This window comes from Rhinopithecus bieti, unplaced genomic scaffold (assembly GCF_001698545.2).
Source record: "Rhinopithecus bieti isolate Rb0 unplaced genomic scaffold, ASM169854v2 scaffold_1530, whole genome shotgun sequence".
NCBI lineage: Eukaryota > Metazoa > Chordata > Mammalia > Primates > Cercopithecidae > Rhinopithecus > Rhinopithecus bieti.
Genome location: NW_016803808.1, coordinates 1,214,205 through 1,219,144, shown reverse-complemented (window position 1 = coordinate 1,219,144; position 4,940 = coordinate 1,214,205). Strand labels below are relative to the sequence as shown.

Here is a 4,940-nt window from a genome sequence, read left to right as displayed (position 1 = left end):
TTATTGCCTTCCTACTAATGAAGTTTCCTGGTACACGAAGGGGCACAGGGAAACTCACCCTGAAGTTGGCTCCCTGGTATAATGAGTATTTTGACTTAAAGATTCTTCCAGATGAACCTGCTGAAAGAGACTTCTCCCTGATCTAGGTAAAGACCTGATGGACCCACCAAGGAGGACTGTTGTCCCTCGCACCCCATCCCGTCTCTCAATCTTCTGTCTCTCCCCAAGCACAGGATGAAGTCATTGTCTGCAGTTCCTTTACCTGCCTAAACTCCGAACCCACCAAAGAATAAAGCAATGACCTTTGATCCACTCCCTGGGTTTTCATTCACTGAACCCATATTGCAGGAAGAAATCCTGAAGTGCGTCAACACACCTGGACAGACTTGTCACGAACCATTGTCTGCTCTTCAGGCCCTACAGACTTTGTCCCAGGCCATTGTATGTTCTTCAAATCCTGTATTCCAGGGTTCTCCAGCCCCTGGACCGTGGACTGGTACTGGTCCATGGCTTGTTAGGAACTGGGCCGGACAGCAGGAGGTGAGTGGTGGACGAGCCAGCAAAGCTTCATCTGTATTTATAGCTGCTCCCCATTGCTCACATTACTGCCTGAGATCTGCCTCCTGTCAGGTCAGCAGTGGCATTAGGTTCTCATAGGAGCATGAGCCCTATTGTGAACTGCGTGTACAAGGGATCTAGGTTGTGTGCCCCTTATGAGAAACTAATGCCTGATGATCTGTCACTGTCTCCCGTCACCCCCATATAGGACCGTCTAGTTGCAAGAAAACAAGCTCAGGGCTCCTACATGATGGTAAGTTGTACAATTATTTCATCATATATTACAATGTAATAAAAATAGAAACAAAGTGCACCATAAATGTAATGAGCTTGAATCATCCCCAAATTATCCCCATCCCCTGTCCACGAAATTGGTCCCTGGTGCCAAAAAGGTTGGGGATCACTGCTGTATTCCCCTAAAAATCATTTATTATCCTCCTAAAATCATCCATATTTCCCCATCTCCCTTTCCTCTAAGAAGTAGGGTACATAAGCATCTGTACCCCATTGGGATATCAAATTTGTATGCCATTTCTCCTATTTAAAGAACAATTGTAGGCCAGGCACGGTGGCCTATGCCTGTAATCCCGGCACTTTGGGAGGCTGAGATGGGTGAATCATTTGAGGTCAGGAGTTCGAGACCAGCCTGGCCAACATGGTGAAACCCCTTCTCTACTAAAATACAAAATTAGTGGGGTGGTGACAGGTGCTCCCAGCTACTTGGGAAGCTGAAGCAAGAGAATTGCTTTAACCTGGGAGGTGGAGGTTGCAGTGAGTGGAGATTGTGCCACTGCACTCCAACCTGGGCAACAGAATGAGACTCCACCTCAAAAAAAACAAAACAAAACAAAACAAAACAAAACAAAAAAACAAAAAACCAAACCAAACCAAAACAAAAACAAATTTTAAAAAACCAATTGTAGAGACAGGGTATTGTTACGTTACCCAGGCTGGTCTCAAACTCCTGGCCTCAGGCCATCTTCCCTCTTTGGTCTCCACCGCACCAGGCCTCCATTTCTATCAATCTACTTTTGTGAGCTGATTTTTCAGTGAACATTCAGAGGGCAAAGGGGAAGTCTCCCCATGGTCCATACAGGCACCTTCTTTCATCCCCCTCCCCATCTTCCCAATATCTTAATATATCAATGAATCAATGCTTACATCACCATGATCAGGTAAGTATTCTTCATAGATGAGCCATAGTGTCTTCTGTACTAGGCTCCAACAGACCAACCCAAAGTAGAGTCACTCATGTTGTTTCTATGTCATGAAGCCAAAACCTAAGCTGTTTACTTGTCTCCTGAAATAACTGCCTTGCATTTTGTTTGATTGTTTACTCTGTTTCCTACATACCTAACAATAATCCATTTTGAAACTATCCAACAAAACTTTAAAACTCTTCTATTTTTTTAAAGATGGAGTCTCGCTCCATCAGTCCAATTTAAACAAAAAAAGAATTCCTTTCTGGATCAAATTATCTCTATCATTTTCCAGACACAGTGCTTGGCAGTCAATAAATGGGCTCTGGAGTAAGAAAAAGACAAGATGGGTGAAAACCTGGGAGAAAAATCAGACCATCAGACGCTAGAAACAGACCCACGGGGATCCTGATCATGGAATTATCCATGATGAATGTGCTCAAGGAACGAAAAGGCAAGATTAAGAAATTTTGGCAGAGAACTGGAAAGTATAAACAAGAACCAAGTGGAAATTCTGTGAAAAGTGAAAGGTACAGACACTGAAAATACTGTGGATGGGTCTGATAGCAGGAAATGTACAAAAGGAAGGCATAGAAGAAAATAGTCCAGACAGAAGCACAGAGAGACAAGAGGGAGGAAATGACAGGGTAGAGTTTTAAAAAAATATGGGATAGAATGAAAAGAGCAAACATACCTGTAATTGGGGTCACAAAACAGGAGGAGAAAAAATGTGACGGAAGCAATAGTTCAAAACTGAGAGTTTACCAACACTGACAAAAGGCATTCAGGTGTAGATAAAATCATCCTTACAAACTCCACCAGCAAACTTCCCGAGAAAAGAAGCCCCCGCTGTCAGTGAGGTGATGGTTATGATCCATTACATTATCCCTCCCCACCCCTGTGCATTTGTTGCCCTTAGTACACTTTGTCCTCTTTTTTTTTTTGAGACAGAGTCTTGCTCTGTCACCAGGCTGGAGTGCAGGCACAATCTTGGCTCATTGCAACTTCTGCCTCCCTGGTTCAAGCATTTCCCCTGCTTCAGCCTCCCAAGTAGCAGGGACTACAGGTGCATGCTGCCATGCCTGGCTAATGTTTTGTATTTTAGTAGAGACAGGGTTTCACCATGTTGGCCAGGATGGTCTTGATCTCCTGACCTCATGATCTGCCCGCCTTGGCCTCCCAAAGTGCTGGGATTACAGGTGTGAGCCACCACACTTGGCCACTTTGTCTTCATATTTATTTATCTTTTATACTTCTTAAAATTTTTTTTTAATTAAAAAAATGGAGACAGGGTCTTTCTGTCTTACCCAGACTAGTTTTGAACTCCTGGGCTCAAGTGATCCTCCTGCCTTGGCCGCCCAAAGTGCTGGGACTGCAGACATGAGCCAGTCCTCATATTTATTGATGAGTGTATTAGTGCTATAATGATATGTAGCAAATAACTCTAAAACATATTGGCTTAAAACCGCATAATTACTTACCATGTGCCATGGTGTCCTTGGTTTGGGTGTCAGGAGAGGTTTAGCTGGGTAGTTCTGGCCTCTCAGGAGGCTGTACCTGGACCAGCTCTTAGCCAGGGAGGCAGTCACCTGAAGGCTGTTCTGGGCCCGGTGGGTCCTCTTCCAAGGTGGCCAGTTGGTGCTGGCGATTGACAGGAGGCCTCAGTTTCCCTCCACAAGGGTCTTGCCATGTGGCTGCTTGCATGTCTTCATGGTGTGGCAGCCAGCTTCCTCTAGAACAAGTGAGCCTGGAGTCACAGGCAGAGGCTAGGATGCATTTGTGACCTTGATGTGAAGGTCACACACTAGCATGTCTGCTGTGCTGTATTGGTCACACAGGCCAGTCTTTTTTTGAGACAGTCTTGCTCAATTGCCCAGGCTGGAGTGCAGTGGCATGATCATGGCTCACTGTAGCTTTGACCTCCCAGGCTCAAGTGATCCTCCCACCTCAGTCTTCCAAGTAACTGGGACCACAGGCCTGTGCCACCATGCTCGGCTACTTACATTTTTATTTTATTTTTTATTTTTTTTTTAGAGACAGGGTCTTGCTCTATGGCCCAGGCTGGCTTTGAATTTATTTTTATATTATTGTGGTAAAATATATACCATGAATGATGCCATGCTAATCATTTTTAGATGTGCAATTCAGTGGCATTAATTATATTCACAGTGTACAACCATCACTACATCTACTCCCAAAACCTTCCTACCACTCCGGGTAGAAACTCTGTGCCCATTAATCAATATCTCCCATTCCCCCATCTCTCCCCATCCCTGGTAGCCCCTAATCTGCTTTCTGTCTCTGTGAATTCTGCCTATTCTAGGAACCTCGTGTAAGTAGAATCCTGCAATATTTGTCCTTTAGTGCCTGTGTTATTTCACTCAACATGTTTCCAAAGTTCCTTCATGTTGTAACGTGTCAGCATTTTGTTCCTTTTCATAGCTGAGTGCTATTCCATTGTATGGACACACCACATCTCCTCTGTCCATTCATCGTTTGATAGGCCAGCCCCACATCAACAAGCGAGGCAACTCCATGGGGTTGTGAACACACCAGGCTATGGGGCTCACTGGGGGCCATCCTGGGGGACGGCTGCCCTAGTAGATTTTGTGTTCAAAGCCAAGTCTCCGCTAGAATTCAACCTTCACAAGGTCAAGAGCCCAGTCTGCATTTTTGCCCCACTTCCTAGCAGAGGACCTGACACGAAGCAGGTGTGCAGTGGAGCCTGGAGGAGGCAGTCCACTCACTGGGGAGCTGCAGAGGGAGACAGTGCTGGTTGCTGGGGTCCAGGAAGCTTCCGGAATGAAGGGACAGCAGAAAGAACTGGGTAAGTTTGACTTGAGTGACAATTTGACTTTTGGGGACAAGACAGAAATGTGACCAAAGTCAGCATATGTAGAGATGGAAAGGACCCCAAAGATCATCCAGGCCAACACCCTTGTTACATTTCAGGCAAAGAGGTACATCCATTTCCTGGGGCTGCTTCCTTCCTTCCTTCTCCTTCCTTCTCCTTCCTTCTCCTTCCTTCTCCTTCCTTCTCCTTCCTTCTCCTTCCTTCTCCTTCCTTCTCCTTCCTTCTCCTTCCTTCCTTCCTTCCTTCCTTCCTTCCTTCCTTCCTTCCTTCCTTCCTTCTTTCCTTCCTCTCTCCCTCCCTTTCTTTCTTTCTTTCTTTCTTTCTTTCTT

General features: G+C 45.4%; 1 long non-coding RNA gene across 2 annotated transcripts in view; it reads left to right on the top strand.

Moving 5' to 3' along the window:
* The first annotated feature begins 237 nt into the window (after positions 1-237).
* LOC108516035 (uncharacterized) overlaps positions 238-4,940 on the top strand; it is a 14,195-nt gene continuing 9,492 nt past the window's right edge. For both annotated transcript variants that reach the window (XR_001881703.1, XR_001881704.1), the window contains exons 1-4: positions 238-540; positions 767-811; positions 2,053-2,287; positions 4,447-4,584. This is a non-coding gene — a long non-coding RNA (uncharacterized LOC108516035). The remainder of the gene's footprint in view (positions 541-766; positions 812-2,052; positions 2,288-4,446; positions 4,585-4,940) is intronic.